At 43.7% G+C, this 25,001-nt stretch overlaps 2 long non-coding RNA genes across 2 annotated transcripts in view; one reads left to right on the top strand and one right to left on the bottom strand.

Moving 5' to 3' along the window:
• LOC137210484 (uncharacterized) overlaps nt 1–25,001 on the top strand; it is a 124,468-nt gene that overhangs the window by 19,397 nt on the left and 80,070 nt on the right. Inside the window, exon 2 of the long non-coding RNA XR_010936570.1 lies at nt 7,928–8,083. This is a non-coding gene — a long non-coding RNA (uncharacterized lncRNA). The remainder of the gene's footprint in view (nt 1–7,927; nt 8,084–25,001) is intronic.
• On the bottom strand, nt 12,674–18,396 carry LOC137210754 (uncharacterized). Its single transcript, XR_010936697.1, has 3 exons — nt 17,725–18,396; nt 16,967–17,103; nt 12,674–13,695 (listed from the first exon to the last, which is right to left on the bottom strand). It is a non-coding gene; the product is annotated as an uncharacterized lncRNA (long non-coding RNA).

Below are 25,001 nucleotides of genomic sequence, written 5' to 3'. Positions count from 1 at the left end.
AAAATATCAACCTATAGACCCCAAAAGCCCAGCAAACTTAAAGCAGGAGACCCTGGAATGGAAGAGAGAATAACAGTACAGATCTTGAAGATGTTAAAATGATAATAGATTCCATAACTTAGAGGAAATGGATAAATTCCTTTACAAGCGTAATTTAATATAAGTTACATAAGACTTTTACAAATTGAAAATTTTATTCTAAAATGTATATAAAAATTCAAAGGATCTAGTAAATGAAATAATCTTAAAAAGGAAAACTTGGAAGTCTTATACTATCTGATTTCTAGATTTACTGTAAAGCTACAGCAGTCAGTACAGTGTAGTATTGGCCTAAGGATAGAAAAATAGATCAATAGTACAGAATTAGAGAATCCAGAAACAGACCTACACATTTGGACATTTGGATCAATTAATTTTTAAAAAATGCATGCCAGCAATTTAATGCAGAAAGAAAATTTTATTCAGCAAATGGGAATAAAAAAGTAATTCCAATACTTTCCTAATCAAACACAAAAATTAATTCAAGATGAATCATGGGCTTACATGTAAAAGCCGATACTATTAAATCTTCTTTTTCTTAAAGAAGAAACATATTCATAGAAAAAATAGAAGAAAAAATATATTCAAACTTTAGCATGGCTAAGATTTCTTAGAAGAGACACAAAAATAACCCCAAGAGAAAAATTGGACTTTATCAAAATTAAAGACCCCTAGTCATTAAAAACAAACAATAAAAAACAAAAACAAGCCTGTTAAGAAAAGGAAAAGGCAAACCACAAACTGAGAGAGGTTATTCACAGTGCATATATCTGACAAAAAAACTCATGTCCGTAATATAAACTAATCCCTATAAGTCAGTCATTTTTAAATATTATAAAAGCAGGCAAAAGACTTGAAAAGATACCTCACAAAAGAAGTATAAAAATGGGCAGTGAGCTTAAGAAAGAGCTCAACATCCTTTGACATCAAGTAAAAGCCAATTAAAACCACAATGAAATACCACTACATATCTACTAGAATGACTAAAATTTAAACAATAACCCCAAGTGTCGGCTAGAATGTAATGCCACCAGAACCCTCATACACGGCTGGTGGGAATGTAATGATACGAATGCTTTGGAAAACCAGTTTGGCGGTTTCTTACAAAGTTATACATCTCCCCTATGATTTAGCAAATCCATTCATAGGTATTTTACCCAAGATAAACGAAAATATGTCTAAGAAAAGACTTATCCAAAATGTTTATAAGAGCATAATTTAATAGCCGCAATCTGGAAACAAGGCATCAACAGAAGAACGCAGTACTTTATAATATATTGCATTATATTAATTATATTAATTAAACAAAATACTAATTAGCAATAAATGTTATAAAGTATCCACAGCAACATGAATGAATGTTAAGAACATTCTACTGAGTGAAAGTAATCATATATAACATACTGTAAAATTCATTTGTTCAAAGAAGGCAAAACTAATCTTTGGTGACTGAAATCAGAACCCTGGTTGTCTCTAGGGTAGTGGAGATTGCATAGGATGGGTCATGGAGAACTTTCTAGGGTGCATGGGATGGGTTACGGAGAACTTTCTAAGGTGACAGAAATGCTCCTTATTTTTATTCGTGTTTTTTGTTGTATCGGAGCATGCATTTGTCAAAACTGTTTGAACTGTGCCTTTATAAATCTGTTTATTTACCTGTATATAATTTTTATCTCAGTTAAGATAATCCAGTCTGTCTGATTCCAATCCCCACATTTTTTTTTTTGCTGTCCTATGCTGAATATCGGGCAAAAAGTTAGCCACTGGAAATTTTACAAACCTGAAATGAGTCAGCACCTCGTGAAGTAAAGAGAATGGATTCCTGTATTAGAAGAGCATAAGTGAGGAAGCTGTTTATAAACTGTAAAGGTGACAGAAATATTTATATTTATTTAAAAAAAACTATTATTATAAACTGTTAAAGCAGTATCACACCCTAGGGGCTTTGGAAAAAGTAGCCATTTGCATTATCTGTTGCTGCATGAGTGGCCTAAAGCAACAAATTTTATTCCCTCATTTTTCTGTGGGTCAGGAATTTGGAAGTGGCTTGGCTGGGGGAATCTAGCCAGCCAGCCCTCAGGCTTTTCATTTAACCTGGAGAGAATCATTTGTATAGGGTCAATAGGGATATGTGTTGCAGCGAATACCAATCAGTTTACTCCGCAGCGCACCACAATTGCCCTTCTTTGAGAATGGCCCCAATCACAGAGGTGGACCTCCAGTCACGACGTGCAATGTCCTTGCAATTTATTATTATTTATTTATTTTTGGCTGTGTTGGCTCTTCGTTTCTGTGCGAGGGCTTTCTCTAGTTGCGGCAAGTGGGGCCCACTCCTCATCGCGGTGCGCGGGCCTCTCACTATTGCGGCCTCTCTTGTTGCGGAGCACAGGCTCCAGACGCACAGGCTCAGTAATTGTGGCTCACGGGCCTAGTTGCTCTGCGGCATGTGGGATCTTCCCAAACCAGGGCTTGAACCCGTGTCCCCTGCATTGGCAGGCAGATTCTCAACCACTGCGCCACCAGGGAAGCCCTGTCCTTGCAATTTAACCCTGACCTCTGGCCACCTCCTAGGGGTGGACAACTGATCTAAGCTGGACCAAGGTTTGAAACTTGAATGGAGAGACTGAAGCTGGGTGAAGCTGTTACCTTAATGGCAGTGTCCATATACTCCAGCTGCTGAGGCCTCAGTCGACTGCTACCCACGGAGACCGCAGCCGCTATTAGGTCGCGGAGGTGGGGATGGGGGAGGGGTTTGCTGCTGCTTCAAGGCCTGGGCCCGGCCAGTGGGCGGCCGTGGCGAGGGCTCTGGAGCTCTGCAGGACACAGCCCTCAGCCTGTCCCCGGGCCCCCCCAGCTCGCCTGCGCGTCCCAAGGATGGAGAGCCTGGGAGGACCCCGGGGAGAAGGCCACGATCTGCATGTCACTGCAACCTCTGCCACGAGGACCACTGCCAGGCTGACTGTTGTTGGAGCGGGACCCTACGGTCTCGCGATAACGGTCTCGCGATAACAGTCGAGAGCTGAGTGCCGCGGGCTAAGGGCCGCGCGCGCGCCCGCCCTGCCTCTATTTCAGTCTGAGAGAAAGAACGCAAGACTGAAATGCAAGTTTCCTCTGTACCCTGACGTCCCTTTTGCAGTATCCTGTTGCTCACACAGACCAAGCCTGGTACAAGCAGGGGGAGACTGTACTCGGGTAAGTCCTGGGGGCAGGAGGCCCGAGGGCCCTCTTGGAGGCCTGGAGGCCCGGTACCGCAGTGTTTCATCCCTACTCCACAACTCATTAGACGTGCGATTTGGAACAAATTACTTACTCTTTTTAAGCCCCAGTTGCTTAATCTAGGAAATGGAAAGGAATAATTGTACTTACCTCAAGGGGCTAAATTGGTAATTTTAGAAGGTTCTCAGAAGGAAACCAGGAATGGAGTCAGTTTTCATTAACTGTATCTTAAAACACAAATCCATTAGTACCGCCCTATGGAATGTCTAGTATTGTAACAGGGGCAGGGTGCTCAGACACCGGTCAGCGTCGCGGTGGGTGGTCCCCACGAAGGTGGTCTCCCTGGGTCGTGGTCTGCGGACCCGGCCCTCCCCCTCCCCGTTTGTGCAGCCAGGGGAGCCTGAGGGCTGGCTGGGTCCTGGGCGCCCGGCTCCCTCAGTGATGGCAGCTGGGCAGGGTCTGGGGAGCTGGCCCCGAGGGCGCCACCAGTTGAGATCTGCCTCTTCAGCGGGGCCTGGGCACTGGCGGGAGCACGCAGACCTGGTGCTGGACGAGCGCTCCCAGGCAGGGTGACGGGCCGTGTGGGGACCCCCCACCCTTAGCCAGGGCCTGGACCCCGGAGGGCAAGAGCCGGTCCTTGGAACGTTAAACAAGTAAACTGAGGGGTAACGATGTCGCTTTGCTTACAGGATTTGTTAAGGGTTAAAAGCCGCCAGGAGGCATGGAGACTGAGCTTAAAGCCTCCCCTTCCCTTTCTTGTATAATTCTCAAGCCTGTGACCTTTAAGAGTATTACACCTTTAGATAAAAAGTTGCAGAACAGAGAATAACTCTGTTTTGATGGAGGTTTACAGGAACATCGTGACCTGAACTTGACCTGACCAGTTGCAAAAACAAAGGATCTGACACCAAGAAGTTTGCAACAACTAATCAGCTCTTCCCTCACCTTTCCTATAGAAGGGCTTTGCTGAAAGCCTTCAGGGAGTTTGGGGTTTTTAAGGCATGAGCCACCGGTCTCCTCGCAAGGCCCCTGCAATAAACCTTTCTCTGCTGCAGACTCCGAGGTTTTGGTATTGTTTGGCCTCACTGTGCGTTGAGCATACGGACTTGTGTTTGGTAACAGTATCGCTCCCCTGGCCAGTAGCCTGCTTAAACATTCTGCCACTGACTGCATATCAGGATCAGCTTTTTAAATTGGCACCTTCCTCTAATTTGGATCCTGGAAGCTGGGTAAGTTCTATAATGAACCCATATCCAGTGGCTCCTCCCCATTCCCGCTTTTTTTAAAAAAAATTAGTTTATTTATTTTTGGCTGCGTTGGGTCTTTGTTGCTGAGTGAGGGCTTTTCTCTGGTTGCAGGGAGCGGGGCTACTCTATTGCGGTGCGCGGGCTTCTCATTCCAGTGGCTTCTCTTGTTGCAGAGCTCGGGCTCTAGGCTCGCAGGCTTCAGTAGTTGTGGCATGTGGGCTCAGTAGTTGTGGCTTGCAGGCTCTACAGTGCAGGCTCAGTAGTTGTGGTGCACAGTCTTAGTTGCTCCGTGGCATGTGGGATCTTCCCAGACCAGGGCTCGAACCCGTGTCCCCTGCATTGGCAGGCGGATTCTTAACCACTGCGCCGCCACTAGGGAAGTCCCCCATTTATTTACCCCATGTGTTTGGTACCTTTTGCCCTCTCTTCTCTCCTTAGACTGTGAGCTCTCTCAAAGGAAACTTGTGCTTTAATCTCTGAATTTCCCAAAGCCACTGTTTGAACTTCCTACTGACTTTTACATAGCCCATGCTCACAAAATATTTGCTGGCTACATTTTACGAAGCAGAACATCCAGAAGGTGAAAGCCACTATCATAAGATAACAATCATTGTCCCCCAAATGGTGTATAGTAAGCCACCCCCAAACTCAAAGCCATACAACCACAACCACTTACTTGCTCATGGGTCTGCAGGTCAAAGGAGAATTGGTTGATCTTGTCTGTGCTGGGTTGGGTGGTGCTGCTTTGGGCTGTAAGTCAGCTGGGCTTGGCTTCTTGCTGCAAGTCTCAGCTCAGGTCTGCACCGCCTGGCTTTATTCCGGGACCCAGGCTGAGGGGCAGTGCTTACCCTGGAGGTGTTCTTCTCAGATAACAGTAGAAGCACAAGAGGGCAAATAGAATCCTGCAGTGCCTTTCAAGCCTTTCCTTGCTTATGAATGCTACTATGTAATTGGCTGAAGTAGGTCACATGACTGAGCCCAAAGTCAAGGGATGCAGAAGTATTTCCTCTGCTTCCAGCGGGAAGAACTTCAAAGTCACTCAGAAGGTGGCGTGGATAAACTGATAAAAGTTGGGTCCAGTAATTCTACTATATAGGGTATTAAGTTATCAAAACTAAGAACCAAGTGTTGCTGGGAATACTGGACTTTCTGAGAATTTCTGAGTATTGTTCTTTCACTTCTACAACTGGGAAACACTTGAGAAATGAGTTTTAAAGTGGAAGTCTGCATGAGAGTGACATGACCCAATGCGTGGGTTTTAGAGATTCGACCCTACTTTCTTCTTCTGTGGACACTTCCACTGGTTTTTCCTTTGAGCTCTTTTTCCTCAGACATAAAGTAGAGATACTAAAACCTACCCAGGTTGTTGTGAAAATTAACATTAATTAACATATAAGAACTTGGCATTACAATGTGCTCAGTGTTTGTTTCCCTCTCTGTCCTGCTGGAATGAGGGTGGGGGGAGGTGAAGGGTGCTTTGATTTTCCAGCAAGCTTCTGAGGCCTGAACTCAGTCAGGGAAGGACTCAGCTTTCCTGACTGAAAAAGAGATGACAGAGAATCTTCACCATATTCATCCACTTGTTGCTTTAAGGTAGATGAGTGATCAACTGTTGCCTATTTTGGGTTCTAAAACACCAAGTTATTGCCATAGAAACATAATTATAATGAGTAATTAAATGAAAATGTTTTCCAAAATCTTTTATAATTGAAGTTCTAAATTTCTGCCTTTTCAGTCAGTTCATATAAGCATAACCCCAAAACTGTAGCACACATCTTACTCTCTTCCAAATCAAATCAATGAGTTATTTGTGGTAATTTATTTTTAAAAATGAAATAAATTCTCTCTGACCTTATTCTGAATGTGCAACCCTTTCCGTTAAGAAATGGCATCTAGCCTGCTGAAACAATCTGGATTTTAACCTTGTTTTGCTTTGGCATCCCAGGAAAGGTCTGTGAGCAGGTCAGTAGCTGTTGACAAGGATCTTTCATCAACTTTAGAATATATCTGGGCTCGCTTTGCTGGAGAATTCCATAGAAGACTCCTTTACGATTTGCAAGAGACCTGTTGGCTGTCCTCTCACACTCTGCAGCCAGTCCCCCACCAAGCCAAAGTACCTCCTATGCCCAAAATACATTTCAAATCCATCTGTGCAACCTGACTATTAGTGACATGGGCTACAACTGTATCCTCTCAAATGCCACCCTGTGTCTACTCTTATCTACCATCCCAATTCATTTTCACAAAGCAACCACAGCGGTCTTTTGAAAACCTAGAATCACATCACTTCTCCCTCTGGAAGAAGTGATAAAGGCTGTCTCTTGAAAAGCTTCCTATGGCTTCTTATTGTAATTACAATGAAAGCCCACATTTGTTAAGAGGCCGTCAAGGGTCCACTTGGGACTGTTCGATCCTGCCCTGACCTACATCTCAATTTCTTCCTTAGGTAGGTGAGCCCACCACAGTGAGCTTTCTTCCAGCTCCTTAATATTCTAACTTCCTCCTTCTCAAGATCTTTGCATAGGTTGTTCCCTCTGCCTGGAATACCCTTTCCTTTACCCTCCACATGTCCAGTTTCTTCTCATCTTTCATCTCTGCTTAAATGTCAACTCCACAAAATTGACATTCCCAGCAGATACCCTTATTTAATATTCTCTGCTACCATCCCATTTACTTCTTTCATAGTACTTACCCCAATTTGTTATTATAAATGCATTTGTGTTCTGACTTGTTTAACATCTGACTCATCCATTGGATGTAAGCCACATAATAATAGGAGTAATATCTGTGTTTTGTTCACTATAGTATAACAGGGCATTGTCCTGTGCGTAACCCTGGAAGATGCTCAATAATTGCTTCTAAAGTAGGTAAATGATTGAATGAATGAATGAATGAATAAAGAAGGCTAAGTCATCAATATTTACCAAGAAACCTAAAATATCTCTGAAGCCCCATCAGATAGCCATCACTGGAACATTGCCCAGGGAAACTACACAGTGTCTTTTGGAGGAAAAAGCACCAGCTTGGGGGTAATAAATCAAGGATACTGGTCCAATTTCCCATGGGACTGTCTGCAAATTTTAGGGCCTTTCTGAACCACAGCTTGCTTGTGGTTAAAATGAAGGTTCACAACCAAACTAGGAATGCTTAACCAGGAGAGGGCCATGGTCTACTATGGACATGCATTTTATGTTATTTTATAGTAGTGAGCTTCCATCAAATTTTAAAATATTCTTGACTCCAAAAAGGTTAAGAAACACTGGATTAGATTAATTCTAAAGTCCCATATGCCTCTGACAATCTGTGTTTCTACAAAAGGAACATCAGTGTACTGATCAATATTGGATATGGCTCCATGTAACAGAGTTCCCACATAACAGCATCTCAAACAAGATTGAGGTCTATTTTGTCTCTCTTTCCTTTAGGTCTGGAGGTGAGTGTTCCACGATCCGTAAGGATTCCGAGCTACCGGAGACTCCAGTTCTTGTCTTGTTGCTCCACCATCCCTCGGGCATGGCCCTTGTCTGAATGAATATTTGACCACACATGGGTGGATGGATATTCCAGCCAGGAGGACTGAGGTAGGGGAATGTCGCCTGTTTTTAAAGACAGAAGTGAAAATGTCATGTAGCATGGGTCCTAACTTCCTATTGGCTGCGTTTGGCTGGGAGAGAGTCTAAGAGATACAGATTTCACTCTGGGTGGTCATGTGCTCAGCTAAAAATCAGAGGTTCTACGTAAGTCTTAAGTAAAGAGATGTGTCTGATGCCTGCTATCACAAGAGGCAGACTATGCAAAGGGCAATTAGGTTTGCAGACTGCCTGGCGTAAGTACCCAGAAAATTTACATCTCATAGAATTTCAGGTTGCAGGAGACTTAAGAGTTTTATAATCAAGCCCTTTTTGTCTGCATATTTTCCACTGTGGTTTCTTCCTGAATTTAATTTATTTACACATGGAATGAATATTTACTGGGTACCTACATCTACTGCGTTATGCAGGCACTGTGTCAAACTCTACATATAGAGTCCCTGCCCTCAGGGAGTGAATAGTCTACAGTAGAGGCAGACAGCAGACCTTCCCACTGTGGCCTCAGGATCAGTTCTCACAGGAGACAGTGGGAGCAGAAAGAAGAGGCCTCCTCAACCTTCTTGGGAACCTGTGGTTCAAGAAGGGCCTTCTGTAGGAGGGCCTCACACTGAGTTTTGAAGGATGATCGACAGGTGCAGTGCCTGACATGGGGAAAGCAAAGGAGGTACTCACATCACCTCCAAGGGATGACTAGGAAGGAAGGAGGGAGGGAGGAAGGGCCAAAGGGGAGAGAGGGACAGGATGGGAAGACAGGGTTTATTGCACGGAGGAAAACAATCACTAGAAGATTTCAGATTGTTGATCTGGTAACAATTAAAAACTCATCTTAGGCTTAAAAATATACACTCGATATAGTATTTTTGTTATTAAAAATGGTGTTAGTGTTCTGTGGAATAGGCAGGCTGTATTTCTCTTTTCTTTCTGTCCATCTCCCCTCCAGATGGTGAGCACCAGAGGGCAGAGTTCCTGTCCGTTTATCTCTGTAGACACCGACTCTAGCAGAGTGTCTGACACAGTAGCAGGTCCAGCAGGTGCTTGGCAAATGAGTGAATGAGCAGACGTTAGGCTGATGAAGAGGCGCAGGCCTTCTACACAGAGGAAACAGCATCCGGAATGATGGGAAGGCTGTAGAGAGCAAAGAGCAGCAAGGGGTTCATCTCTGTTGGAGGCCAGTGTGCACAATGGGTGGAAGGAATGAGGGCAGTTGGGTGAAAAAAATCACTTTTTAAAACTGTTTCCTCAGGCTCCCCACCACTAGCTGCACACTGATAGTAGCCCAAGCCTTTCTTCTGTGGTACCTGTCACCGTCTGTAACCATACACTGGAGTAGTAGCAGGTTGTGGAGAGTCCAGGCCACTTCCTGGGCACAGATCCTGGCCTTGCCACTTCCTAGCTGTGTGACCTTGGGCAAGACATTTAAACTGTCTATGAGGCAGTTTTCTTACCTGGAAAATGGAAATAAAAATGCCTATCTCATAGGCTTGTTGGAAGGTTTAAGTGAAAAAAATACAGTTAAAGTGATTAAAGTAGTTCCTTGATCATTAGTGCTTAATAAATGTTAGTTATTGTTAATAGGTGATGATGATGATGATGGATGATAGAGAGAGAGATAGATAGATTAATAGATAGACAGATAGATTGGGACAGGTATCTGTGTGATTAGTTGATTATGGTATGTCTAACCCTACTACATTATAAGTAAGGGGCAGGACCACCTCTTACCTTTATGGAGGCAGCCCAGCAAAATGTCCGGGATGAGGGAGGTGCTCAGTAAATACAGATGAAAGGATGAAAGTGACAATGCAGCTGGAGAGGTAGGTGGGAGACAGATCATCTGGGACCTTGGAAACTGTGCTAAGAAGCTTGGATTTTTCCCTCAGGGCTAGTCTAGGCTCCTGAAGGGAAATAAAATGGTCTTATTCTCAACATCACGGAGGCTGGACTGGAGGGGAGCAGGCTGGGAGGTCCCCAGTCACACCGACTGAACGAATAATCCAGGCACTAGCCGATGAGAGGCTGGATTGAGGAAGGGGCAGCACAGAGGAAAAGAAAAAAAACAGTTTTCCCTCTTGGGTCTTTATCCAGGTTACTTAACATCTCTCAACCTTAATTTCCTTATGGGGAAAGCAGAGCTCAGAACTCAATTCTGACAGGGTTTCTGTGGGAGTATATAAAATATATGAAGAGTGACACACATATTCTCGGTCTGATAGATAATCAACAAATATTATGCCCCTTCTCTGCCCCTCCGGATCAGCAACACACTCTCCCCAGTACCACCTCCCCTCCCCGCAACCAAACACACACACACAGATGTCAGTGGCCGACATTTAGGGACATATAGCTTACTCTTCTAATCGTACGCTCTTAAAAATGGAAGGACCCGTCAAGGTCAATTAGTCCTACTCAAAGACTTTTAGGAATAGAAAAGGTCCTAGATCACAACTACTTCGTACACTTACAGACACGGAGAATCAGAAAAGTAAGGTGATTTACCCAGCACACAGCTTGCAGGCTTTAGAGCTGGTCCAATTTTTACCTCACTGTTTTTTCTAGGTTCAGTATTCCAAAAGCTAGCCCAGTGTGCCATGGGATATGATCACCAACATCCAGGAATTTTTATTAACCATATTCACAAATAGCGAGCCCAAGGTAAAGCAGAGACTCTGCAGCAGTAGTACCTACGATGTGTTACACACAAATTGTGTGCTGGGCACTTGGCCACTTTCTTTATTTACATTAATTTGTTTCATTCTCATTATTATTCCCCATTTACAGATTAATAAATCAAGTTTCAGAGAAGTAAAATAATTGCTTGTATGTGACATAATTAGAGTCAAATATATTAAAACATTTACAAGCTTCATTAAGTAGTTATTACTGGAAACATTTGTTGTGTGGCAGATACTCTACTAGATCCTGGATTGGTCTGACTCCAAACCCAGCTCTGTCTTATTGCAAAGTCCTTGCTCTTCATCACTGCTCACCCACACAAAGCCTAGGTGAAAACAGCATGGATTGAATTCCCAGGCCAATTTCTCTTTATCATTCTGGTTCTTCCATATTCAGATTTTTTTCATTATTTTCAACTATATTTTATTATGATTTATTTTTATTTCCTGTCCTACAGCATGTCAAATTTCAAGTCCATTTCATCCAATAGACGCTTAATCAAGTCATAACTATGCAAAAGCAATATGCAAGAATAGAGGGTAGGAAAATGTAAAGATTAATGAAACAGGACCCTTGCCCAAAAAGAGGCGACAGTATAATTCTAGATTGTAGGAGGATTAAATAGAGGTGCTAGACTGGGAATATAAAGGGAAGAGAAGATTTTGACATTTAACAAAGGCCCGTATTGTGCTGGATGCTGTTTCTTGGGGCTTCCCATACATTATACATGTAGCCCTCATAAGAGCGATTTCTGGTGGAGAACAAAAGAGAGTCAGGGGTTCAGAATGAGTAACTAACTTACCTAAGTTTGCATGGCTAGTGCTGATGAGTAGCAGAGTGACAATCCCCTACAGTTCATCTGACCCCAAAACCTGGACCCTATTCACTACATCACACCATCACCAGAAAGCAACCAGATGGGGACAGAAGAGGGAACCATAATTCTGACTGAGAAGTTCTTCACTTTAACCCTTAATTATTCTTAACCCTTAATTCTTAACTTTCTTAACACTTAACTATTCTTTCACTCCCATGTTTGAAATCTGGACACACAAGGTTGAAATGGGAAGGGAACTTAAAATTCAGCTGGTTCTAGGAAGACAAATAGATATTTATCTCATGGTCAGTGGAAAAGGCAACTCCAGCCAACAACTAACAAGTCTTCTAATTTATAAGGTGAGAAGTCCGGAGCCAGAGAAGTAATTGTCTTTGTGTGCAGTGGAAGATGATGACATGAATCCCAGGCGTGTTGATTTGCTTCTCATCCCCGCCAGTGTGAGCTGCTGGTCTGAGAATAACCTTGATTTAGTTCAGGTGGCTGGAAAGGTGATAGGATAGGAGAGGTTCAAGTAAGGAATAAGCCTGGGAGAAAATAGTGGAGATGGAGCTGCATCTCAGAACCAGATGCGGGATTCAGAATGGAGACATATCCAGTGGCTAGAAGGCTGACTTGAAGAAGAAATTCCCAGTTCTTGGGACAAAGAGGGAGGATCCGAGGCCATGAAAACAGGCAAGTGAGACAAAACCAAGAGAAGAAGTAGGACTCAAAATGAGTAATGAAACCTGGATATGTGAAGGAGCTCAGTCCCAGAGCCAAGAGGGAAATGAACATTAAGGGGACACCATGCTGGCTATTTTGGGACACATTACCTCGTTTAATCCTCACAACTGCATTATGGGGTGGGTAGTCTAACCCCTTATTTATAATGAGGACTGGGGCTCAGAGAGGTAAATTACTTGTCACATAGCTAGAACTTAAGGGCTGGAGAGATTTTCTGTTGTTGTCACAAGTGGGGATTTCTACTGGCATCTAGTAGACAGAAGCTGGGGATGCTGCTAAACATCGTACAACACACAGGACAGGCCCCCGCAAACAGAGAATTTTCCAGTCCCAAAGGCAAACCATGGTCAAGTGGTTGAGAAGCTTTATTCTGCATTGCCAACCTCGGAAGTGACAGAGAATACAAAGCAAGTTCTTTGTATTTGAAATTATACACCATTCACCCTTCACACATTTATTGAGTGCCTACTAAGTTCCAGGAACGGTTTTATTTCTTCTCCCCAGCTTTATTATGGTATCACTGACAAATAAAAATTGTACATATTTAAAATATACTATGTGGTTTTGATGTAGGTATACATTGTGAAATAATTACCACATCATGTCCATTAACATATGCATCACCTCACATAAGTACCATTTTGTGTGTTTGTGGTAAGAACACTTAAGATCTGCTCTCAAATTTCAAGTATATGATACAGTATTATTAACTGTAGTCACATGTTGAATGTTAGCTCTCCAGAACTTATTCATCCTGCATAACTGAAACTTTGTACCCTTTGGCCAACATCTCCCATTTCGCTCACCTGCCCCCGGCCCCTGAAAGTCACCATTTTACTCTCTGCTGTTATGAGTTCTACTTTTGGAGATTACACATGTAAGAGAGGTCATGAAGGACTTGTCTTTCTGGGTCTGGCTCATTTCACTTAGCATAATGTTATCTGGTTTCATCCCTGTTGTTGCAAATGACAGGATTTCCTTCTTGTTTTAAGGTTGAATATTTTATTATATTTTATGTGTGTATGAACATATGTAGCTATTTTCTTTTTTTATATAAATTTATTTATTTATGGCCGCGTTGGGTCTTCGTTGCTGCACGCGGGCTTTCTCTGGTTGCGGCGAGTGGGGGCCACTCTTCGTTGCGGTGTGTGGGCTCCTCATTGCGGTGGCTTCTCTTGTTGCGGAGCACGGGCTCTAGGCGCGCGGGCTTCAGTAGTTGTGGCTCCCGGGCTCTAGGCGTGCAGACTTCAGTAGTTGTGGCTCGCGGGCTTAGTTGCTCCGCAGCATGTGGGATCTTCCCGGACCAGGGCTCGAACCTGTGTCCCCTGCACTGGCAGGCGGATTCTGAACCACTGCGCCACCAGGGAAGCTATTTTCAAAAAGACAAAAGATAAGTCTTGGTGAGGATGTGGAGAAGAGGGAACCCTTGTGCACTGTTGGTGGGAATGTAAATTGGTACAGTTATTATCCAAAGGAAATGAAATCCAGGCACTGTTTCAGACTCTGTAGGTACAGAATTGAATAAAGCAGTTAAAATCCTACCATGTTGAAACTTACATTCTAATGAAATACAGACAATCAACACATCAGCCAGCAAGTAGACAGTATGGAAAGCCGTAGGCCCAAAGGAGTTTATCTAATGGGAGAGTGTACGTGGAGGGGAGGGACAAGGACAGAGACCTAGGCCCTTGACTTTAAAGATTAGAAAAAGGAACAGGAGAGCGTGGGTTTCCTAGAAATCCAGTGAAAATGTTCCAAAAAGGAGGAAGTCATGTCTGAGATTCTGGCCTCACCTCCCCCTCCAGTGAGAAGGGTCACTAGGCTTCCAAGAATCTCAGTTTAGTATTGTTCAGAGGCTCAGTGTCCCCCCTCCCCCGCCAAAATGGGGCCTCTGAACGTTATCATAAGAATAAAATCAGTGAATGAATATGGAGTCTCTTTGTAATTGCCTTATGGATGAAACCGATCGTCATCATGCCCTCCAGAAAACCTGTGTGTCCAGATTTGGTTTCATATTTTTTGTTTTTTGAAACCATAACAAAGCAAGACTACGGATGGGAACAGAAGGGAGATCTTTTCTGATACAGCACATCTCATAAAGTGCATCAGAAACAACCTGGTAAAAGACTGTGTCGGGGGGGGGGGGCATGGATTTTATTCAAGTTTACTAAGGATGCTTTGGCCAAATATTTTTTTGCAATTTATTTTTAACAAATTTACTGAGTGACTTGTTTCCCTGTCATTGGAGAAGAGTCAGTACCGTCTGTAACAGTGCTGCGTTGTCACACAGGGGGTTCTTGTGGGTGTTTTTACAAAGGATATTTGGGGCTTTTGCAACAGGGAAAATAGAGAAATGAATGCTGGGTAGGCTGCCAAAAATATCCATTGAGGTAATGACTCATCTTTTAAATCTAGAAGGGAGGAACCTTAAACAGCAATCCTCTGCTCTTAAAAATAGCAAATGTCTATGTCGCACTTAACACGTGCCAGGCACTGTACCAAGCACTTTACATATATTGATGCATTTAATCTTTACAACAAACTTATGAGGTACTGTGGAGCTCCCCATTTTACAGATGAGAAAATGGAGGTTGAGCAACTTCTAGAGGTCACCTTGCTACTAAGAAGCAGAGCTGGTGTGAACATGGAGACTGTATTTGTAACCACTATTCTGGGGCCCTTCTCATTGTAGAGATGAGCTAACAGGTGCAGAGAGGGGAACAGGCTTAGCCAAGCTGGATCACTGGTTAGTGATGGAGCAAAGGCAAGCTTTCAGTATCTCTGTCTCAGCTGTCAAAACGATCAAATGGGCAACTTTTTAAAATAAAGATTTTAGGCATTTTTAGGAAATAATTTAGAGACATCTGTGCATAATGGGAAAGGAGAGGAATGGACCGAGGGTCAGACGCTACCTCACAGCTGCTGGAAGCTGCAAAATCCTCCACCCCAACAAGGCTCAGTTGATGTTCCTCTGCCTTTCCCATCCCTTACCCCTGGGCTGCCAGCTTCTGCCGGTTAAACCGCGTGGACTGGCTGTCTCCTGGAGACATGGCTTTGCTGGTTTCCAAAGCCTAAACTCCCATGAGAAACAAAAGTCTCTGCCCCTAACCATTCTGTGCGTTAAGATTCCCTGAGTACAGCTTCTCAAGCAATCCTGGGGAAATCATCCCCTGAAGCAGACAGCCAGATAAGTGTGTTTCCCTCTGGAATCCACACAGGCTACAAAAGAATTAACGAGGAGAATTAAGGGTTGTCAGAGCTTGGGGAAGTCAAGCTATTTTCTACCCAGGAGCAATCTGTTAAGATCATAGAAATCTGGACAAATTACTGGGAAGCACATCACAGGGAACAATTTTGGGCCAGTGAGCAATACAGAATGATTGTCTGGCTAAAGCTTGTTCATTCCTATTACCTCCAATCCTATTTTTGGCAGGTCTCTATAGAAGCATCTAATCAATAACACCTCTCAACAGGGTCCTACATTGGGTCTGCCTGGGGAGTTAATACTCTTTTCTTTCTCTGATTCCCCACTTCTCCCACTCTACCCAGAAAAACACTGAAATGAACTCTGCCATGAGCAAGGCATTTCATTTCTGACTGACTCTGGTTCATAATCAACAAAGAAGGATATGAATATCTGTGCTAAGGTTAATGGGAAAATATAGACAAGAGTGGAATCGTCTTTGACCTTTAAGCATGTTTTTCTGATTGATCTCGGAACCTACAGTTTTCACTCAGCAAAGAGAGGAATTTTTAAAAAATACATTTGTTTTGTTTACCAGCTGAGCAAAGAACAGCAGTGAACTTCCTTGCCTAATTAAAAAAAAGTTTATTGTTGGACATTTACCAAAAAATACATGTGGATGGATGGATGGGTAGATGACTGGTGGGTGGGTGTAGTGATGTACAATGTGTTGACCTTGAGGTTTACAGAAGCATTGAAGGCTTATATTGAAGCAGAGAAAAATTATTAGAAGATTACTAGAGGCATTTTTTACTATGTGCCAGGTACTGTGTGGACAGCTCTGGTTTGGGATTAACATAAACACACTACTGTATATATAAATAGATTACCAACAGGGACCTACTGTACAGCACAGGGAATTATACTCGATATTTTACAGTAACGTATAAGGGAGAAGAATCTGAAAAAGAATATATATATGTGTGTACGTATATGTATTTTATTTGTGTATGTATAACTAGATCACTGTGCTGTGCGCCTGAAACTAATACAACATTGTAAATTAAATATACTTCAATTAAAAAATAATAAAAACAAAAAGAAAAAAATGCACAAGTGGGTCTAGACTGCTCTGCATTGCCTAATTTCCCACACCCACTACACTCCCCATCTCCCCCAGCCCAATAAATGACAAGTGTCATGGTGGACACTGCCTTACCTTGGATACGTGCCTTGTCTAACATTCATTCATTCATTCAGCAGATATTTATTGAGCATATACAATGTGCCGGACCACTGGGAATAGACCAGTGAACAAGAAGATTAAAAATCCCTTTCCTTTTGACACTTATATTCTAATGGAGGGAGACAGACAATGAGCAAATAACCGTAACAGTTATAAAGTGAAATGAAGCAGGGTAACTAGAGCGGAGGCGGTGGGGAGGGGGGGTCATACCTGTTTATTCGGTAAATTGCTATGATGCCTGACTACACAGGAGATGCAGAAGGAAGCAGGAACTGCACTGGATTTCAAGGAGACCGAGAGCCGTGTCAGTTCAAGTAAGGGCACGTGGAAAGGAGCGATCACTTCTTCTGAGGGCAAGGAAATGGCATAAGAAGTTAAGAAGGTCTTTGAGACCAGGGGATACTTAAGCTGAGTCTTGAGTTTGTTCTCTGAGCAGACAGAGAAGGAGGCTGTGTTCTAGGTTGAAAGATATGCAGATCTGTAGCCTCACAACTCAAAGTGTGTTCTACAGACCAGTGGCGCCAGCATCACCTAGGAGCTTATTAGAAGTTAAGAATCTCAGGCTGTCCCCATCAACAAGATGCCCAGGTGCTTCTCATGCAAATTAAAGTTTGAGAAGCACTTTTCCCAACCGGTGGCTTTCAAACTTTGTAGCACGTTACAATCACCCAGGGAACTTCTAAAAATCCCAATGCCCAGGCCACACCTTCTATCAATTTTACCAGAATCTCTGAGAGTGGCATCAGATATCATTACTTTTAAAACTCCCGGGGTGAAAACCCTGCCTTAAATTTCTTCTCACCCCTGACCTGTGTGCCTTATCCTCTATAAAAATTCAACTGTCATCCTAAGAGTCTCATTTGTGAAACAAGAAATCTTAAAACCCTAACTTTGCTGATATGGCTGCCTTGGTCACACCCCTCCCCCCACCACCCCCAGAGAGCTTAATCAGAGAAGAGAGAACTTACACCTGGTAAGTGGGGAAGGATGCGCCGTGGATTTCCCTGCGTGGTGACAAGTTGGCAGCTCCGGCTCCCCCAGATGGCTGGGCTGTAGCAGACACCGTGCGGCATCTCTGACACATACGTGCTGCGTTTAGCATTCTTTCCTGAGCCAGAGCAGACGGATTTGGGGAGAGAGGACAGCGGGTCTTCAGAGAGAAGGAGAGCACGCCGTCCCAAGTCCTCACCGACAACAGGCTCTGTTCTTGAGGAGCAGCCAAAACACTTATTTCTCACCAAAACTGAGTCATACTGAAAAAAGCAAGAAGTTGAGCCAAGATGCAAACTTTTCTCAAGAACTTTCTTCCCAGAACTTCATCTTCTGCCATTTGCCTCTGTGTAGCCTTAGCACCATTCCTCCCTTCACTTCAATCCCCCAACACTAAATTTATAGGAAGGACCACAGTCGGAGGCAAGAGGGAAAGGAAGACTCCCTGGACAGGAGTGCCTGAGCCTTGACCGGAAGTAATCGCTGTTATGCCTTGAAAAGTGACGTAGATCTCTGAATTTACGTTGGAACATTGTAAACGTTCCCTTGGAACATTGCAAAAATGACTTTTCTCATCGATTAACCCTCTGCTTATACTCTTGTCCCCATCCCCCGCTGTTTCAAGTTTGGGGACCAGAGATCCACTGGCTGTCCCAAGGCTGCTATAATAGATATGATCAAGGGAAAAGTCAAACGCCAGGAATTCCAGATTCTTCATGGGGTTGGTCATGAGTCAACATGTCTCTAACTCCATCCCCCGGTAGAGAAGTCAGAAGATTACAAGAATTGGGCTGAAAGAGAAAAAGGGTAGGGACCCCATTCTTTACCTAAGACTTGGCCTTAATGAGCTTCTAAATAAATAAACTATTGCTACTCTATCTAGAGTATTTCTCTCTTTCCTACCCCACAGGAAATCTTCCTAACCACATTTATTATACTCTATTTTGGAATTTTCTCCCCAAACCATCAAAATGGCTGTAGGCAACCCCTTTAAGGACAGAGTTCTGGGTAAATGAAGGGGGGAGGAGTCCAACTTAAACGAAGGACACCCTATACAAGCAGCATATTATGGTATAAGAATATGATTAGCATCAAAAAGACAGCACAGTACCTGGATTCTCACGCGAAGAATGCAGAAAGGCAGGCCATAAACATCAACTGAAACTCTACCCCATTTCAGGACTATGCTAGTCCCCAGTTAACCTCTATAGCAACTATTTTAAAGGTTTTATTTTTCTTCATTCTATAGGTAAGAAAACCAAGGTTCTGGAGCTTCAGTACATTGCATACATTGAGACAAACTAATAAACATAATACGGATTTAAACCCAAGCCTAGTTGATTCTAAAGTCCCTGCAATTTCCTGTGGAAAAATAAAATGACTCCTAGTTATTAAGCACTAGGTTGATAGGCCGGTGCACTAAACATTTGTATGCATCACCTCATTTAATCTTGCCAGTGTCACTAGAAAGTAGGCACTTATTTTTCACATGATACTTTTTCTGAAAATCTGAGGAACGGGTTGGTCAAGTTCTTGTCTAAGTGATGAGTGATAGACCTTGTATTCAAACAAGTTCTAGTCTGACTTTAAGCCTCTGCGCTTTGCCATTCTTCAGTAGTTTCTTAACCAACCTCAAAAAAATGACTGTAAAGCTCCCTCTGTCACCTTGAAAATATCTTGATTCTTATAACTGTAAGCATGGTCCTAGGATTGAATGCATTAATGAACAGTGCTCCAGGAATTCCTTGGTGTTTTGTCATTAGAGGCACAGCACCTTCTTGAACGCCATTTATCTTATACGCCTGGGAATTGAAGCAGAGGGTACAACTGCAGTTTTTCACCTTAAACTCCTTTCCTATAAGGAGGTCTGCAGATGACTACAGGAGAGATCAGGAGGAAAAGTGAAGGGCCTGGTTTGCACTGGTGTTGATGTTGGATGGATACAGGGAGAGTCATGGGTGCACCACTTTATTGATGCAATCTGCAAGCTGCAAATAAAAGTGTCTGGAAAACTGACAGTTTCTTAAGTGATTTCTATACTAGGGAAATTTGAGGAATAAATATTAAAGAAAATGATGCCTCATAGCATCTTTCTCCCTGGGGGTCACTGACCATGGAAATGGCATTGATGGCCCAGTATTTATGTGAGACAGGCTTGATTCAAGACCTCATTGACCCTCAAATGCCCTTTCCTTGCCTCCTTCTGGGACACTAGCATGCTTCAAGGGATGACCTCATACAGAGGCTGAGAAAATGATTGACTGCCTGATGTGATTTACCTCCAAATTTTCCCCACAGTTTTTCCATGAAGGCTAAAATATTGTCATCAGAGGCACAACTTGAGCTGGAAAGATAGCATTGTAAAACGGAAAGATTATGCTCTGTCATTCAGTATTCTTTGCAAACGTGACACTCAATGAAACATAATATTCCATTGAATATTTCTGTAATTAGAAATTAAGGCTGTTTCCATTTTCCACTACTTTAATGCTGCACTAATTTAATACTTTTATATATACATATCTCTGTCAAAATCTATTATCACGTACTTAGGAGAATGTTCTAGAAGTGGATTACTAGGTCCTGAAGCTGGTGGAAATGTTCAGTGGTGAATTTTTTGAAAAATACTTTTTTAACCTTTATGATTCAAAAAAGTTTCAAATACTTTGCATGTGGGTTGCTGTTAAATCGGGTCTCCCCTGTCCCCCACCTGTGCCATTGACTTTTTGTGCCTGTGTTCACTCAGCACATTGGATTACCCTTATTTCCTTATTAAATGTGATCTTGCTAGTGTGAGTCCGTCATTACAGTCTGTGTAATCCTTTAGAATTTTGCTACAGCCATCAAACATCTGATCTGCCCCTTCTAACATCGGGTCAAAAATAAGTATGTCTTCTGAGCTTCTAGCTGGGTCATAGTTAGAGCACACCCCATGAAGCCTCTCTCTGGCTTGAAATAAATTCATTAATACTCATGAGCACAAATGTTCATCCAGCCCCAAGTCAGTGTCAGTGCATTATAGATCACAGACTGCCCATAAGGATGCCCTTGAAAATGGTTTGTGATCATCCCATTCATACTGTTTCATGAAGAAGAGTGTCCGTAGTGGAAAGTTATCTGACATAGGGGGGCCATGTTGGCTCCTGGGGATTACCACTTCTTCTGTGTACTCCCTGTGCTCCAAAATAATCTGTAGAATACTATGTATTCTGCATAGTATAATGCATAATGCTATGTCATAAAATGTTTCTAGATGGGCAGTGATATCCACTCAGAGGAGATGATATTTAAACTTAAGACATGAATGACAAGGAGCGTGAGTCAAGTGCACTTCAGGGAAAGAGCCATGTTGAGGACTTGCAGTCTTCCAGGCACAGGTTTAAGGGACTGAGGGGAGACTTTGACAGAGAATTGCAAACAGGACCTTGAAGCTGTGGCAGGTGGAGCTAAGGGAGATACCAGCTGGCCGGAGCTGACAGGAAGGAGAGTGGAAACAGTGAGCAGTGGGCGGATGCTGTTTTTATGACGTTTTCTTCAAGTGGTTTTCTTTCTGCTCTAAGATTTTGTTCTTCCTCAATCCAACTTAGAATTTGTTCGCCCATTACTGAGGATTTTATATGCCATGTATTTGTTTATTCCCTTTTAGCTTATGCCAGAAGGACTCTTACCTACTCCAAACCTGGGGGAGTATTTGTGTATACATATGTGTGTTCTTTAAGAACACGTGATGATGCTCAGGGTCCGGGTGGGAGGTGATTTGCACGTCAGTTATGGATCATCTCAGGAGACCACGGCCGCCCCTGGCACTCCTCTGTGTGATGGAGTGATACAGAAGAGTCATAGGGGGCTTTGACAAGTGGGGTCAAAAGATGCCTCCTGTTCCTAGTGAGCAAGGGCTTGGGAGTCAGGAGACAGGGCTCAAATCCTAGCTCAGCCACTGTGTGACGCTGGCCAACTTCCTTTACCACTAAAGGTCTCCATTTCCTCATCTATATAACAAAGATTCTTTAAATGAGTCCAGTAAACCCACTATTATATCCATCCTGAGCAATGAAAGTAAGTCCTCTGCTATAGCAGAAATTCGAGTCGTCAATCTGAAACCTTCCTCCCATTCCTATCCCAACCGTATTCTTATCCCGATGAGACCCTACTTGAGTTCTCCCTGGTTCTGAGCTCTGGACTTCTTACCCTGTCCTGGAGGACTCACCGCCAAGTTCCTCCCTGCCCTGGATTCCCCAGGCAGAGGTACCAACGCTGCGGAGCTAGCGTGCAGGCACCTCTCTGGCAGGTTGCCGCAGGGCAAAGGAGCCCTGTGGTTTGAGCAAAGTCCAGGCATGTGAGTCAGAAAGTTTTCGTATACGTCTCGAATTCTTTCTGTTTCTCTGCCTTTTGCTCAACTTACTATTTATTAAAGGGTGTTTTGAGCTCTCAGCACAGAACTGGAGTTTTATCCAGGCATAAACAGGACCACAGTCCCTTGGGACTAGTGTTAGGGAATACTTAGTCCCATTCTCTGAGTGTCTACTTGAGGCATCTTTCTGACCTTCCTTCAACCCTAAGCCCCTTCTCCAGGGAACTCAGTAGGGGAAGTCAGTGCTCTGATGAGTGAGATGGGGAGAAGTCACTGAGCCTCCCGATGGGCTCAGGAGAGCCATATTTTCTGCGTATCCAGGTGATAAACTCGGATAAGCAGCAGACACTCCTGCAGTGGGGACGCCTGGAGACTGAGCTGCCCACGTTCAGTGTGGCAGAGGAGAAAGAGGTAGGAAGCTCAGATTAGGGCAGCACCTCAAAGCTACAGTCCCCAAACCAGCCAGTTCGGTCACAGAGCTGATATTTGATTTCCATTTTTCTGCCTCCTATGTGTCATATCTTGATTCATTTCAAACTCTGGGGGTACACAGGTATTATTTAATGCCCCCCTTAAAATCCCACATATAAAAGGTTTTGCCTGGAACTTCAGGGATAGGCATTGGAATGATCATTTGGAGCCCAAAATAGTGTGGGGAGACATTGCTTCTGGCATGGCCAAGGCGCTTCAAGCTTGTCCTGCAGGGTTTTCGCCTGCAGGTGCTCCAGTGACTGTTAACATGACATTGGACCCAGGCCATTAGTGAGTCCTGATTCTCAGGGGTTGCTGGCTGATTCTGACTTGAGCAAGTACCAATGAGGCAAGCCTCCGCTTATGGGAAAAAGAGAGTCTTTTAGCCTGCGGAAGGCCTGCCTCAGAACAGGCAGAGCTTCAGTGCATGGGCTTTTTAGTCGACAGTGGGAGGAATAATTTTTTGCTTCTTTTACTGTGTTTCTCGGCAGGGACCATAAGCCAGGACTTAAAATTGGAAAAGCAGCTAACTTCCCTGTGGGCTACAGAGGCAGTAATGTATGAAGGTTATGCCTTAAAATGGGAGCACTGGACTCAGAATCAGTCCCTCCCCACACCGATGCCTGAGCCCAGTCATGGCTTTAGATTTCGGAGACCCAGATTGCTGCTCTACCCACTACAAGGTGGTGGATGTCATCAGAGACAAAAAAAAAAAAAGTAGCAGTGTCCCTATAATGTAGGGTTTGTGTCAACTTTTCATGTTGAATTAGAAAACAATGTAATAACAGTTTTACAAATGTGGTGAAGAAGAAAGGTATTTAAAAGTTCTGCACATGGAACTCTCTTTCTGATTATGGTTTGCCTTCAAAATCACGGAAGAATTAACTAGTTGAAAATGTGCCTTAGGTTTATTACCAAAGCAGGAAAGGGAAATGAAGGAGGTCAGAGTGATAAGCCCAGGAGAAGGCTGGTTTCCTTTGCAGGGGCTGAGATCTGGGTCCACTCCAGGCAGCTGAGGAGGTAAGTGAGGTACAGAGGACAAGCTGGACGGGTATGGAAAGGAAACAAAGATATACCTGGGGCCAACCATCCTTAACGATGGAGCCAACAGGAAAGATGTGATTTAGTTGTTACTAGATCATAAGAAATGGCAGGGACCAAATAAATCTAATACAGAGAGAAAGAGTCAAGAGCTGAGGGAGCAGAAGAGAGTGACTCTCAGAAGGGATTCTAGGTCCAGAAAGTATGTATTGAATAGAAGCTCATTCTCAAAGCCACAGGTGGAGACCATCGCTGGAACAACTGGACAAGCCCTGCTTGGACCCAAGGAGAGCCAGACCAAGTGGTCACGCACACCTAGACAGATTTGAAAGGGGTCACCTGAGAAGGCTGGCCATATTAAGTGTCATCCAGGGGAAACAGCGCAGAAAAATGTGAACATGCACACTCAAACGAAGTAAGGAATTGGGGTCCAGAGAAGACATGGTTATGGCAGGGGAATAAGCAAGTGATGAGGGATGAGGTCAAGGCTTGGGCTAGAGGTTGGCCTGATGGAGGAACCACTCCTGGGGGGAATGTACAACTCAGAGGGACACATGTGGTCAAGATTCATTTTAACGATGGATAGTTCTGGAAGGCCCGGCTCTTCTTGACTCCATCTGTTCTGCTGTGCTGTGCTTACAAGGTAAAATACAGACAGCGTTTGAAAAATTTTCTTAACAGTAAGAGAGCAAATCAAAAGAAAAGGAGAGAAAGAACTCAGTCAGGGGGCATAAAAGGAAAGAAGCCCACTTAAGAAGCAAGTTAAAATTTCAGCCAAATGATTTTGAAATGAATTTAGAAATAAGGGGAAAGTGGACCATCAGAGGCACATGCCATGACCACAGGGAAAAGTACAACAGAGGGAAATTTTTCGCTTCTTCTGAAGCCGTGCCAGTTACCCAGGCCTGAACAATGGTGAAGACGGGAAAGGCGAAGTTCTGGGGACGAGGCCGTGGTGGAGGTGTCAGACCTCACAAAACCCGGAGGTTCAGAACTCCAGAAGCCTCACCTGCATCTTCAGCTCGGGAAGCTGCTAAGGATGCTGCTTCAGCTGCAACAAAAATCAGCTTCACAGACTAAAATGATGCCACAGCTCAAGGTAGGGGCAGCAGCCACCAAAGCTCAGGCCTGTGGCGCTGGACAAAGCACACTCATCATGGCAGGAGGAGCCAGGATCACCCCAGAACTGCCGGGAGCATGGACTGAAGGAGGGTCTGAATGCCGCGTGAGGAAGGGGAGTGTCTGAGGGGGTGACCCACAAAAAAAAAAAAAAAAAATGTATAACACAAAGTCTCAACTTTACAAAGAGAATGGTTCAACTGCCACCTTCTGAGACAGGAAGTGTGTGAATGGGAGATATTAACACAGCACCAAAAGTAACCTCCTGATGGG

Source organism: Pseudorca crassidens, chromosome 17, assembly GCF_039906515.1.
Source record: "Pseudorca crassidens isolate mPseCra1 chromosome 17, mPseCra1.hap1, whole genome shotgun sequence".
Taxonomy (NCBI): domain Eukaryota; kingdom Metazoa; phylum Chordata; class Mammalia; order Artiodactyla; family Delphinidae; genus Pseudorca; species Pseudorca crassidens.
This window is presented reverse-complemented; position numbering and strand designations above follow the sequence as displayed.